A 14,175-nucleotide genomic window follows, 5' to 3' on the forward strand; every position below is an offset into this window, starting at 1 on the left:
CGCCATAACTGCCTCCTACCACAGCAGTGGCTTCTGGGCATCCACCTCTTTCTGATCAGGCTCTTCTATGCGCTCTGGGGTGGTCCCGGGCGCTGGTCAGGCCATGCACACTCTCCTGGCATCCCCATCGTGGCTCAGGTTTTATGGCGCCAGAGCGCTTGGCGCGGGTGTGTGGGTGCTGGGGTGGGCTGTCCGACCACCCTGCTTTCTGGGCCTCCCATGTCCACCCTGGTCCTGTCCAGGTACTGAGCTGTCAAGTTCCTGCACGATGGAGAACACATTTTCTGATTCTCAGAACAAGAAAAGTTTAAGACTAAACTGTCCCGTCTTCAACCCCCTCTGAGACCCGCGTAGGAGAAATGATGCCGGAATAAACAGGAAATTCAGAGCAAACAGCTTCCAAGTCTAAAGAAATGACAGGAAATGTAGGCTACCCTGACCGACAGTCAGCAAACATTCCTGTGTCAATGTGGCATCCGCCTTCAACTGTCAGGGCCAGGAGCTCTGACTAACAATCCTTTGAAGCAGGTCACTTGAAGGACTATCCTAGGTTTTTCTCCATAAACTGGGACAATAGACTTCACCATGATCCACTTCTCCAGTCTGGACAGCTTTCTGGCCGCAGTAGAGGTAAGTGGGTAGTTTTTCACCCAATGGCCGTTTTGCTACATTTGAAGGAAACTCCAGGTAGGGTTCTTTAGTCCCCATCATCTTCTTCAGAATACGCTGGGGGCACTGCCAGGAGTTGGTGTCTCTCAGTGTGAAAAGCCTTTAAATATAAGGACATCTTAATTGCCATACTCTTCAGATCTCTAAAGGATTTGAGAACCACCTTTGTATGTAAAGTCTATCTCAGTGGACAAACGGTTCTTTTTTTCAAGTGATTTACTTTCTGCTGAACACTGAAAGCATAAACAGGAAGCTAGATAAAGTTAATTTCTGTACCTAACTAAACTAGTACCTAACATGACTAGAAGACTGATTATTCATAGTTGGCAAACTACTAGCTTGCATTCCTTAATTATCCATAGCAGTGTACAATAGTAGCTTTTACAGAATTAGAACTTTACACCACATTGTAAATAAGTTGCATATGCATATACCTTAAACAACAGTTGAATCATTTATGCAAGTACAATTTTAAATTCTATCATCATACAAATCTATATCATGCCATCCGAAAATATTTGAGACTTGGTGTTGCTTTCTAGTATAAAAAGAGAATTATCCATGCTTTTTGTCATTTCAGCCCCTTTCCCCTGCTTTCCCCCAACACTGGATAGCAGAGAAAAAGGATTGAGGAGAGAAAGAGAAAGGAAGAAAGGCATCCCTGACTGTTTCCTCACTGAGCATGGTCAGTAACAAATTACAAGCAATCCACTAAATGACAATAACCATCTATAACCCACTGAATGACAAATAACCACCCACTCATCCCTCCTCTTGAGAATGAGGGTGTCGTGTTCTTTTAAAGTGTTTCCTGTAGTCTGTGGGGTGACAACACCACATAGGGACCCTACAATGATTGGGATATTGGCCAAATCCTGGGAGAGCTTGCAGTTTCATATGCTCTCCAGCCCCTGAAAGAGCAAGGATTGACTGAAGTCCTAGCAAATTAACAACTGAAAATACAGACACACCTTCATAACATTTGAGGAAGGTCACCCTAATATCTACCCCTTGAAATTTGCTCAAAAAATTAGTCAGTTGCTTTTTTATTTAGCTTCAGGTAACTTTTTAGTATATGGGCAGAAAAGTTTCTTTGCAAAATAATGTTAATGGCCTCTAAGCCAGTCACCAATAGAGTTCCTGCCCTCTTTTGAAGTCTCATCAGAGAGGCTCTACTGTCCACAATACTCACAACACTTATGTCTCCCATGTGGCAAACTAAATTGGGCTGTTAAGATCTGCTTAAATAATTCAACAGTTTTCCCAATTCAAATTATTCCACCCTCTTCCAAACAAAACAAAACAAAGCAAAACAGCAAAAAACAGGTTCCTCACAAAACAACTCCACTCTCTCCGGTACCAGTTTATATATTAGTCACGTTTCTGTTATTGCAGAAAAATATCATGACCAAAAACAACTCAAGGAAGAAATTTTCTCTTTTCACTATGGTTCCAGAGGAATCTACTCACTAAGACAGAGAAGGCATGGCATAATAACAGAAACAGGAACCAGGGAAATCACATTTTATCTGTACATGGGAAGCAGAGATGGGCCACAGGGAGTGTGGTGAGGCCATAAAACTTCAAAGCTTGTCCTAGGTGATGTAATTCTTCCAGCAAAATTCCACCTCCAAATTTGTTGCATTACCTACACAAATAGTGCCACCAACTGGGGGCCAAGTGTTCAAATACATGAGCCTACAGGAAAAATTGCCCAGTCAAATTACCACAATTATTATAAGTTGCACCCTTGTGATTTTGTCCCATGCCTTAGAATTCCTGTGCGGGGAATTTGATTCTTAGTTGAGTAATATTGCAAAGTAGGGTCTGATGGAAATATTCAGGTTATGGAGTTCTGCTCTAATAAATGACTATTGTTCTGACTCAAAAAATTATGAGAAGTTTGTGTCTGGAATTATTGTTTCCAGGTACTTGGGGTGTAATTCAAGAACTATAATAATGATGTACAAATTACAAAGAAGTAGAGAAAATTCACTCAAAAGGAAATACATAGTAGAGATGAGAAGTAACTGCACGTGGGGCACATGAGTGAGAAAGTACTCAGGGCTGTTACTATTATTTGGAGCTTCCTCAAATGGGATTGAAGAAAATGTGTTGGGCCCTACCTTGGTGTTTCCCTTCCCCCTTGCAGCTGCTCTCAGTACTGATTTGGGCCCAGGACTTTCCATGGTACCCTTCTCCCTCACCAAGCCTTTCAGCTTGTTGTGATTAAGAAATTGTTTACGCCCCTGATTTGGGCCCGGGACTTTACACAACACAGAGTTTTCCTGTTCTCCTGTTTTCCTGGTTGGGGATTTTCACCTGCTTTGTTGTTTTTCCACAGCTTTTGCCTCAGGTATATAAGGAGATCTCAGTATAGCCTTGGGGACACTCTTCTGAAAACGGGTGACCTGTGTACGGGTTTTCTTTCAATCCCGTAGACCTCACACTGGCGGTGTAGGCATCGTCAAAAATGTATTTGATTATTGATAATCATAACACTACAGGTTCTGTTTTTTTATTTCAAACTTTTTAAAACTTAAAATACTTTGTAAAATTCAACTGGTTCTTAAGAGAAACACCCCAGTTCTTCATTGTCTTTGCTTTTCATTTTCAGTCATTTGAATCTGGCAATAAAATCTGTAGTAATAAAAACAATATGGAATTGGAATAAAAAAATTGAATAATGGAATGAATTTGTAATACCATACTGAAATCCACATACCTAAGGAAAAAGGTTAAGTAGGCCAGAAATATACAATGGAAAAAAGCATCTTCAACAAATGGTGCTGGTCTAAGTGGACAATCTGTATGCACTGGAAGTCAAATAGATTCGTATCTATCACCCTGCACCAAACTCAAGTCCAAGTAGATCAAATACCTCCACATTAAAACTAGGAACACTGAACCCGATAGAAGGGAAAGTGGGGATTAGTCTTGAACTCATTGGCATGAGAGACAACTTCCAGAACAGAACTAACTCAGGCACAAAGATCAACTATTAATAAATGGTAACTCACAAAAGTGAAAGGAATTTGCAGGGCAAAGGACACTAACAAAAGGACAAAAGGCAGCCCACAGAAGGAGGAAGGACCTTTACCAACCCCACATCTGACAGAGTACTGATATTCAAATATATAAAGAACTTAATAGAGGAGATCAACAAATCCAATAACCAATTTAAAAAATGTGTAAAGATCTAAACAGAATTCTCAACATAGTGATATTTAATGGCCAAAAACTTATACACTTTGGGATGACTAAATTAAAAAAACTAAAGAAACAGCTCATGCTGGTGAGGATATGGAACAAGGGAATATTCCTCCATTACTGGTGGGAGTGCGAACTTTTACAAACACTTTGGAAAACAATAAGTTTCTCAGAAAATTGGGACTAGATCTACCTCAAGACAAAGCTATTGCACTCCTGGCCACATATCTAAAGGAAAACCACTGACCAACAATTGCAAAAGAGGAAGCCTACATCTGGTGATCGAATTTGTATTTCATAGAATATGTCTAGGAAATTATTGTTACGGTTCTCCTGTTGTAGGTTAACCCCACTTAAGCTCCTTTTGCATATGTATATAAATATGTTTATAAAATAGTAAATAGAACACTTTTTAAGGTTTTTGTGCTATTTATAACTCCCCATATTCTCCGATCTACCATGCACACTCATTTCCTACCCCATTTAACACTTCCTGTCCTATTGTTCCCTTTCCATTAGGTATTCCAATTTAAAGGTAGATAATCAGAGAGCCCCTTACTATGACAAGGTCAAATATATTTTCATCATTTCTTCCATTAGATTTAGGGCGTCAGGTCTCATTTTAAGTTCTTGATCCACTTGGAGTTGATCAAGATAAGGATCTAGTTTCATTCACTTACATGTAGCTTCACAGTGGGACCTGCAGCGCTTGTTGAACATGGCCTTTTGCAATGGTTTTCAACCTTCATAATGACACTTTATTATAGTTCTTCCTGTTGTGGTAACCAAAACACAACTACAATATTTTTTTGCTAAGTCATAACAGTAATTTTGCTACTGTTTTGAATTGTGATATAAATATCCTATATACCATATATCTCTTATGTGAGCTCCCCCTGAAGTAGTTGCAACCCACAGGTTGAAAACTGCTGTGTGTGTGTGTGGGGGGGTGTTTTTTCCATTTTGTTTATTTGTTTTGCCTCTTTGTCAAAACCCATATGGCGATAAGAACATAGGCTAATATCTGGTTCTTCAATTTTATTCCATTAAGCATTGTGTCCGTTCTTATGATATTAGCATGATGTTTTGTTTTGTTTTTTACTATGGCTCAAAATTAACTTGAAATTATTAAGCATTTTACTGTCTTATTATTTAGGAGTATCTGGTCTACCCTACTCATTTGTACTTTCATATGTGTTTTGAGATTTTTTTTTTCAATTCCATGAGCTGTGAATTGGAGTTATGACGCGATGGATTTAAACCTATAGATTGATTCTGGTAGGATTAGATATGACAATATTAATCATACTGATAGAGGAAAATGAGCGGTCTCTCCATTATCTGGTTTCTTCCATTTTTTTCTTCTGTTTCTTCCTGTTTTCATTGTAACAATTCTCACTTGCTTAGTTAGATTCATTACAAGATTTTTAAGGCTATTCTGAATGGATTTGTTTTCATGGTATCTTTGTTGATATTTATTGTTGGTATACAGGAATTCTACTGATTTTAACGTGTCAATTTTGCCTCCTTCTGAGTGGGCCATGAGCTGTAGGAGTTTTCTAGTGGAATCGTAATGGCCTTTATATATGGATCACATCACCTGCAAATAAGAATACTCTGACTGCTTTCTTTCATATTGACATATTGTCATATTGTCTTTCTATTGTCATATTGTTTTAGATAAGACTTCACATACTAGTAGAATTAGATGAAAAGAGTGGACATCTATGTCTTATTTGATTTAAGTGGAAATGCATTAAGATTTTATCCAGATAGGATACTCTTGGCCTTGTATATTGTCTTTATAATGTTAAGTTATATCTTCTCCATATCACAGATTCTCCAGGACCTTTTCAGGAGTTGCTGTGAGATTTTGCAAAAGATATTGTCTTGGGTATAGTTTAGCTCATTGTCTGGGAGTTTTCCTTCTATTATCCTCTGTTGTGCTTTTTTAGAGAAAAATAGTGTTTAAATTTGGTTTTGTCATGGAATATCTTTGGTTTCTCCATCTATGGTGATTGAGAATTGTGCAGGGTGTTATAGCCTCAGCTGATATTTTGATTCTCTTAGGGTCTGCATTACATCTGCCCAAGATTTTCTGGCTTTTAGAGTCTCTGTTGAGAAGTCTTGTGTAATTCAGATAGGTCTGAATTTATTTGTTACGTGGTCTTTATCTCTTACCCCTTTTAAAATTCTTTCTTTGTTATGTGCATTTCATGTTCTAATTATAATGTGAACGGAGGAAGTTTTTTCTGGTCTAATTAATTTGGCAATCTGTAGGCTTGTTTTACGTTTAGGGCCTTTTTTTTCTTTACCTTTGTTTGTTTTGTTTCCCCAACTTTTTCTTTCTTTTTTTTTTTCAATTAGATATATTTCTTTATTTACATTTCAAGTGTTATTCCCTTTCCCGGTTTCTGGTCCATAAACCCCCTATTCCCTCTCCCTCCCCCATAAGGGTATTCTTTCTCCATCCTTCCCCCTTTACCACTCCCCCCTCCAACATTCCCCTGCACTGGGGGTTCAACCTTGGCAGGACAAAGGGCTTCCCCCTCAGCTGGTGACCAACAAGGCTATTCTCTGCTACATATGGAGTTGGAGTCAGTCCATGTACATAGTATTTGGGTAGTAGTTTAGTCCCTGAAAGATCTTGTTGGTTGGCATTATTGATCGTATGGGGTTACAAGCCACTTCGGCTCTTCAATCCTTTCTCTAATTCCTGCAGTGGGAGTCCCGTTCTCAGTTCAGGGATTTGATGCTAGTGTTCGCCTCTGTATTTGACATGCTCTGCTTGTGTCTCTCAGGGGAGATCTATATCCATTTCCTGTCAGCATGGCCTTCTTAGCTTCATCTATCTTATCTAGTTTTAGTGGAGATATGTATATATATATATATATATATACATATATATGGGCCTCATGTGGAGCAGGCTCTAAATGGCCATTCCTTCACTCTCTGCTCTAAATTTTGCCTCCATATCCCCTCCTATGGATATTTTTGTTCCTGTTTTTAAGAGGGAGTAAAGCATCCGCAGCATATGGTCATCCTTCTTCTTGAGCTTCGTATGGTCTGTGGATTGCATCTTGGATAATTCGAGCGTTTGGGCTAATGTCCACTTATCAATGAGTACATACCAGGTATGTTCTTCTGTGATTGGGTTACCTCACTCAGGATGATATTTTCTAGTTTATTCCATTTGCCTATGAATTTCATGAAGTCATTGTTTTTGATTGCTGAATACTATTACATTCAGAAGATGCACCGTATTTTCTGAATCCATTCATCTGTGGAAGGGCATCTGGGATCTTTTCATCCTCTGGCTATCGTAGATAAGGCTGCTTTTTACATAGTGGAGCATGTTTCTTTGTTGTGTGTTGGAGCATCATTTTGGGTATTGGGTATTTGCCAGGAGAGGTATGTGCTGCTGAGAGACACAGCCAGAATATGGCAAATACATAGGCGAATGCCAGCAGCAAACCACTGAACTGAGAACGGGACCCCCGTTGAAGGAATCAGAGGAAGGACTGAAAGAGATTGAGGGGGCTTGAGACCCCATATGAACAGCAATGCCAACCAACCAGAGCTTCCAGGGACTAAGCCACTACTCAAAAACTATACATGGACTGACCATGGGCTCCAACCGAATAGGTGGCAATGAATAGCCTAGTAAGGCAGCTATTAAGACACTGATTTGGTGGGGACACGCTTACCAGCTGTCAAGTTGCTGCCTTCTCTCCCTTCAGCTGCATTAGGCAGAAAACATTGATCTTTTAACTGAAATCATTGCTAATATCTCTGCAGCCTGGGGAAAATCACCAGCAACCCTCACAGTAATGTGGGATAACAAGCTGCTACTCAGACTTCTACCAGTGCAAACCAAGAAGAGGGCCATATGTTACCCAGATGAAAGCCAATGAGAAGGACTCATTTGCCATTTGCACTTGGTTCTTATCCCTGCAAGGTGCTTCCAACCATTACAGGACCCCTGTATGATGTGGAGAAAGAGGAACACTCCTCCATTGTTGGTGGGATTGCAAATTGTACAACCACTCTGGAAATCAGTCTACAGAATCCTCAGAAAATTGGACATTCGACTACCTGAGAACCCAGCTATACCTCTCTTGGGCATATACCCAAAAGATGCCCCAACATATAACAAAGACACTATGTTCATAGCAGCCTTATTTATAATAGCCAGAAGCTGGAAAGAACCCAGATGCCCCTCAACAGAGGAATGGATACAGAAAATGTGGCACATCTACACAATGGAATATTACTCAGCTATCAAAAACAATGACTTTATGAAATTCATAGGCAAATGGATGGAACTGGAAAATATCATCCTGAGTGAGGTAACACAATCACAGAAAAACACACATGGTAAGCTCTCACTGATAAGTGGATATTAGCCCAAATGCTTGAATTGCCCTAGATGCACAGAACACATGAAACTCAAGACGGATGATCAAAATGTGAATGCTTTATTCCTTCTTTAAAAGGGGAACAAGAATACCCTTGGCAGGGAATAGGGAGGCAAAGATTAAAACAGAGGCAGAAGGAACACCCATTCAGAGCCTGCCCCACATGTGGCCCATACATATACAGCCACCCAATTAGACAAGATGGATGAAGCAAAGAAGTGCAGGCCAACAGGAGCCGGATGTAGATCGCTCCTGAGAGACACAGCCAGAATACAGCAAATATAGAGGCGAATGCCAGCAGCAAACCACTGAACTGAGAACAGGACCCCCGTTGAAGGAATCAGAGAAAGAACTGGAAGAGCTTGAAGGGGCTCGAGACCCCATATGTACAACAATGCCAAGCAACCAGAGCATCCAGGGACTAAGCCACTACCTGAAGACTATACATGGACTGACCCTGGACTCTGACCTCATAGGTAGCAATGAATATCCTAGTAAGAGCACCAGTGGAAGGGGAAGTCCTTGGTCCTGCTAAGACTGGACCCCCAGTGAATGTGATTGTTGGGGGAAGGCAGTAATGGGGGGAGGATGGGGAGGGGAACACCCATATAGTAGGGGAGGGGGAGGGGCTGGGGGATGTTGGCCTGGAAACCGGGAAAGGGAATAACAATCGAAATGTAAATAAGAAATACCCAAGTTAATAAAGAAAAAAAATCAGAAATGAAATGAGGAACATAACAATAGACTCTGAGCAAATTCCGAAATCATTAGTTCTTACTCCCGAGGACTTTACGCCAGAAAACTGAAATATTTATTCGATATTGTTGATTTTCTAGACAGATAACAATGACGAAAGGTAAATCCAGATCTGGGAAGGTATCTGAATAATACCCCTAAGAAGATAGATACAGTCATTAAAGGTTGCGGACATTATATATTATATTGCTTTCTTTTTGCATGATTAAACCCCTTCGAGGACATTTAGCTATGTTATAGAAAGTGTTACTTTTAAAACAAAAGAACAAAGAAAGAAATTGTGGAGTCATTGAGATACAGTTCCCAGACAGGATCAAGTAAAGACTGGTGACAGATGCAAGCAGGGGCTGGAATGCTGCCCTTGAGAAGAAAATGTTTTTTCTCACTTTACCTTACACTCCGTTGTACTATGTCCCATTTTTGTGGAAATGGCTCTCATGCTCTCTGGGTTATGACAAGTATATTGTGATACTAGGAAGGGAGGTATTTGCTATACAGATATATATATTTTTTATTAGTGTGTTACATACACTCTGAGGGAAGTTTTTATGAATTCTCTTGGGGGATCCTGCATCTCCAACCATAGAATGATACCTCTTAAGTCCTACAACTATAGGACACCATCAGAGTCAGCACCTGATGAGGGAATGCAAATCTCTACTGACTCCACCCAAACTTTGGTTGAAAAGCCAAAGCTGGGCCTGTGCACTTACTGGTGTGCAGCCATGGACAGGCTTACTTCCTCCTCCCTGCTGCTGATTGTCCCTGCATGTGAGTGCCAAGGATCTCTAAGGGATGAACTTTTCTATCCTCAACTGTTCCAACCTTTCATTTTCCCCCTTCCTTTCTCCAAAGATGTCCTATCCCAGGTTGCTCTGAGAGAGTCTGGCCCTGGGATATTGCAGCCCTCCCAGACTCTCAGTATGACTTCCTCTTTCTCTGGGTTTTCACTGAGCACTTCTGGTATGGGTGTCAACTAATTTGTCAGGTTTCAGGGAAGGGTCTGAAGTGGCTGGCAACCATTTGTGGGATGATGATATGGGCTATAACCCATCTCTGAAAAACCGGCTCACAATCTCCAAGGACAGCTCAACAACTGAGCATTCCTCAAGATCACCAGTGTGGACACTGCAGATACTGCCACATACTACTGTGCTCGGAGAGCACACTGACACAGCCTCAGTTTTCAGCTGGACAGTATTTCAGGCTGGTTCTCAGCTCTGTTCCTTCCTATTTTATCATAAGAGGGTATGTTCACAGCTTTCCTTCTGTCCTCTGTGGTTTCCTGTTTGATCTTAGGTTGAGATGTTTCTATTCCTGTTTTTCACCCTAAGTCTCTATTAAGATGGTTTTTTTTTTCCTTATTAACTTGAGTATTTCTTATTTACATTTTGATTGTTATTCCCTTTTTCGGTTTCCAGGCCAACATCTCCTCTAATAACTCACCCTCCCCTTCTCGATGGGTGTTCCCCTTCCCATCCTCCCCCCATTACCGCCCTCCCCCCAACAATCACATTCACTGGGGGTTCAGTTAGCAGGACCAAGATCTCACTATATATAGTGATAGCTGGCCTAGAACTCGGTAGGCCAGATTGGCCTGGAGCTCCTTAAATCTGCCCTCCTAGAGGGACTCAGACCCTGGCTTCTGACAGAGGACCCAAGAAAATACGTTACATGAACACCTTTCCTTCTTGAAGTTAAGTCCAAGGAAAATCCTGTCCAATAGTATAGATCATGAAAAACTTTAATATCTAGTTATATTTGACTCTGTAAAAATGATCAGTATTAAGGTTGAGGCTCCCAGGTAAGGCCATACCTTTTTAGGGTGAAGGTGGTATTGGGGGTTGAACTTGGGTCCTCATATACATGCTAAGCAAGAATTCTACCTCTGAGCAATGTCTTTAAAGTCTTTCTTACACACCCAACAGAGAATATAACCAAGGCAGGAGTTGTTCTTACCATTAATAGTCAATATCTAACAAAACCCCCAGTACTGTGGCCACTCAGTAAAATTTTTAATAAATAAATGCTTCAAATTTTTTGTTCTTTTCAAATTATGTGTATGTGCCCGTCTGTGTATGGGTATGTGCACCTGCAGAGGTCAGAGATGTCAAATCCCCTTGGAGCTAGAGTTATAAGTAGTCATGAGGTACCTGATGTGAACAGGTGCTGGGAATTGAACTCAGTTCCTCTCCATTAACAGCCAGCTCTTAACTGCTGATCCATCTTGTAGCCCTAACTTCTTGTTCTTAAAGTGACCCATAATGAATGTGAATGTGTAAGTGTGTGTGTGTGTGTGAGTGTATGTATATGTGTGTGACTCTGTGTGTGTGTGAGAGTGTGTGCATGTGTGACTCTGTGTGTGTGACTCTGTGTGTATATGTGTGTGTGTGTGAGAGTGTGTGCATGTGTGACTCTGTGTGTGTGTGTGTGTGTGTCTGTGTGTGTGTGTTTGTGACAGGGTTTTACTCTACAGTTTAGTTTGCCCTTGACTTACTGTAGAGCTCACACTGGCCTCAGTCTTGTGGCAATCCTCCTGCTTCCATCTCTTAAGTACTAGAATTATAGACATGGCTACCACAACCAGTTTTAGATTTTTAAAGCCTGGCCTGAATTTGCTGAATATCACAGGCTGGCCTTGAACTTGGTCTTGCTTCATCCTTGGAGGACCATTTATAAATGTGTACCACTATTTCCAGCTCATAGTTTACTCCCATAACTTGCACTGAGCTTAACCCGAAGGAATAGGAAACCCACTAGCAGTATATCAGTGACTTCTGAACTTTGAACTCTGTAAAGATACAAGGATTTCTTTGCTCATTACTTTTTGTTGTCTGCAAGGGTGATAATTGGAAAACTTGTATAATCTTAAAGATCCACAGTGCTCAGAATATTTTTATTGGTAATCATAATTGTGCAAGATTATTATATAGTAATATATTCTAGGTAGATAATAAAACCAGTTGCCCCAACTAATAAAATAACCCCAGTTTATAGGCACAGTGAACTAATTTTACCAGAAGGAAAAAAGAATCATCAAACATAATTGTTTTATTTGTATTATTTGACTAAAATGTACTTTGGTTATTTTTTACATATCAAATCATTCAAAACAACTTTAGTAAGAGAGAGAGAGATATGAGTGTGTGTGTGTGTGTGTGTGTGTGTGTGTGTGTGTGTGTGTGTGTGTGTTTAGGTCTCAAAAGCTTAGTGGTTTAGAACAGGTTAAAGTGTGTGTGTGCATGAGTGTACACGTGTGCAATATTAAATGTCTTCTTTAGTTCCTATTCACATTATTTTTTGAGAAAAGGTTTCTCACTGCACTGAGAACTCACAGATTGGCTAAACTGGCTGGCCAGCAGGGGTTTAGGTGTCCTCCTGCCTTTGGGTTTCCCAGTGACAGGATTATGGATATGTACCACTATGCTCAGGTTGAAGTTCTTATTGTACAGATCTTTTTCTTGCTTGGTTAAAGTCACACCAGGTACTTTAAATTGTTTGGGTCTATTATGAAGGGTGTCGTTTCCCTAATTTCTTTCTCGGCTTGTTTCTCTTTTGTGTAGAGGAAGGCTACTGATTTATTTGAGTTAATTTTATACCCAGCCACTTTGCTGAAGTTGTTTATCAGCTTTAGTAGTTCTCTGAGTGGAACTTTTTGGAGAACTTAAATATACTATCATATCATCTGCAAATAGTGATATTTTTGACTTCTTCTTTTCCGATCTGTATCCCTTGACCTCCTTTTGTTGTCTGATTGCTCTGGCTAGAACTTCAAGAACTATATTGAATAAGTAGGGAGAGAGTGGGCAGCCTTGTCTAGTCCCTGATTTTTAGTGGGATTGCTTCAAGTTTCTCTCCATTTAGTTTAATGTTAGCCACTGGTTTTGCTGTATATGGCTTTTACTATGTTTAGGTATGGGCCTTGAATTCCTATTCTTTCCAGGACTTTTATCATGAAGGGGTGTTGAATTTTGTCAAATGCTTTCTCAGCATCTAATGAAATGATCATGTGGTTTTGTTCTTTCAGTTTGTTTATATAATGGATCACGTTGATGGTTTTCCGTATATTAAACCATCCCTGCATGCCTGGGATGAAGCCTACTTGATCATGGTGGATGATTGTTTTGATGTGCTCTTGGATTCGGTTTGCCAGAATTTTGTTGAGTATTTTTGCGTCGATGTTCATAAGGGAAATTGGTCTGAAGTTCTCTTTCTTTGTTGGGTCTTTGTGTGGTTTAGGTATAAGAGTAATTGTGGCTTCATAGAAGGAGTTCGGTAGTGCTCCATCTGTTTCAATTTTGTGGAATAGTTTGGATAATATTGGTATGAGGTCTTCTATGAAGGTCTGATAGAATTCTGCACTAAACCCGTCTGGACCTGGGCTCTTTTTGGTTGGGAGACCTTTAATGACTGCTTCTATTTCCTTAGGAGTTATGGGGTTGTTTAACTGGTTTTTCTGTTCCTGATTTAACTTCAGTACCTGGTATCTGTCTAGGAAATTGTCCATTTCCTGCAGATTTTCAAGTTTTTTTGAATATAGGCTTTTATAGTAAGATCTGATGATTTTTGAATTTCCTCTGAATCTGTAGTTATGTCTCCCTTTTTCATTTCTGATTTTGTTAATTTGGACACACTCTCTGTGTCCTCTCGTTAGTCTGGCTAAGGGTTTATCTATCTTGTTGATTTTTCTCAAAGAACCAGCTTTTGGTTCTGTTGATTCTTTGTGTAGTCCTTTTTGTTTCTACTTGGTTGATTTCAGCTCTGAGTTTGATTATTTCCTGCCTTCTACTCCTCCTGGGTGTATTTGCTTCTTTTTGTTCTAGAGCTTTTGGGTGTGCTGTCAAGCTGCTGACATATGCTCTTTCCTGTTTCTTTCTGCAGGCACTCAGCGCTATGAGTTTTTCTCTTAGCACAGCTTTCATTGTGTCCCATAAGTTTGGGTATGTTGTACCTTCATTTTCATTAAATTCTAAAAAGTTTTTAATTTCCTTCTTTATTTCTTCCTTGACCAGGTTATCATTGAGTAGAGCATTGTTCAATTTCCACGTATATGTGGGCATTCTTCCCTTATTGTTATTGAAGACCAGCTTTAGGCCGTGGTGGTCCGATAGCACACATGGGA

Source organism: Rattus rattus, chromosome 17, assembly GCF_011064425.1.
Source record: "Rattus rattus isolate New Zealand chromosome 17, Rrattus_CSIRO_v1, whole genome shotgun sequence".
Lineage (NCBI taxonomy): Eukaryota > Metazoa > Chordata > Mammalia > Rodentia > Muridae > Rattus > Rattus rattus.